Source organism: Nicotiana sylvestris, chromosome 12 (genome assembly GCF_000393655.2).
Source record: "Nicotiana sylvestris chromosome 12, ASM39365v2, whole genome shotgun sequence".
Lineage (NCBI taxonomy): Eukaryota > Viridiplantae > Streptophyta > Magnoliopsida > Solanales > Solanaceae > Nicotiana > Nicotiana sylvestris.
Genome location: NC_091068.1, coordinates 88,440,127 through 88,441,180, shown reverse-complemented (window position 1 = coordinate 88,441,180; position 1,054 = coordinate 88,440,127).

The following is a 1,054-nucleotide window of genomic DNA, read 5'->3' as shown; positions in this document are numbered from 1 at the left end:
TTTGCCGAGGTTTGACGACTACAAATCATCACAGTGCAACCTCTATATACCCTTCTAGCAATCACAGAATCTCCTATCGGAGTAGATACCGCGAGGGGTTTACTTATCAATTCAGGTTCAATGCCAAACTTATTAGCCACAAAGGGTGTAACATATGATAATGTAGATCCCGGATCAATCAGCGCATATACATCATAAGAAAACACAGATATAATACCTGTAACAACATCTGGAGACGACTCGAGATCCTGTCGACCTACTAGAGCATAGGTTCGATTTTGAGCACCACTCGAACTCGGCACTGCACCTCTACCCCTACCACGACCTGTCGACTGCTGAAAACCCCGTGCTGGAGGTCGAACTGATGAGGAAGAACCAGACACAGATCCAGTCGGCTGAGCCATACCATCACCTCCTCTATTAGGACAATCCCGCATCATATGGCCAGGCTGCCCGCACGAATAGCATGCATCAGAACCTCGACGACACAGTCCAAAGTGGGCCTTGCCGCACTGATCACAATGTGGTGTTGGGGGTCTCATCTGACTAGTATCCCTGTGATGTTGCGAGCCAGATGCCCGCGAACTCTGACCTGGACCAGAATAGGATCGATCATATCGAGGCCTCTGAAACTGTGGAGGAGCACTAGCTACAGGTGGCGCCGAACTCCTCGAAAACTGTGGCCTGATGCGGCCTCTGAAGTCATCAGAATACCCTGCAAATCTCGCCCTCTTATGCTGGCCCCTATCCTGCTCCCTAACTGCCCTCTGCTGGCGCTTACGATCCTCTAGGGTCTGGGCATAAGCTTGAATACGGGAAATATCCATGCCCTCCACCAAGGAGGTTGTCGTACACTCATTTATCAGATGTGGTCCCAACCTATTCACGAACATATGCACCCTATCACTCATCTCGGCCACCATATAGGGAGCATACCTTGCCAAAGAATCAAACTGCATACTGTACTCTTGCACACTCATATTACCTTGTCTAAGGTTCAAGAACTTATCAGCTCTAGCTCGTCGTATCTCAACTGGCAAGTAGTGACGAAGAA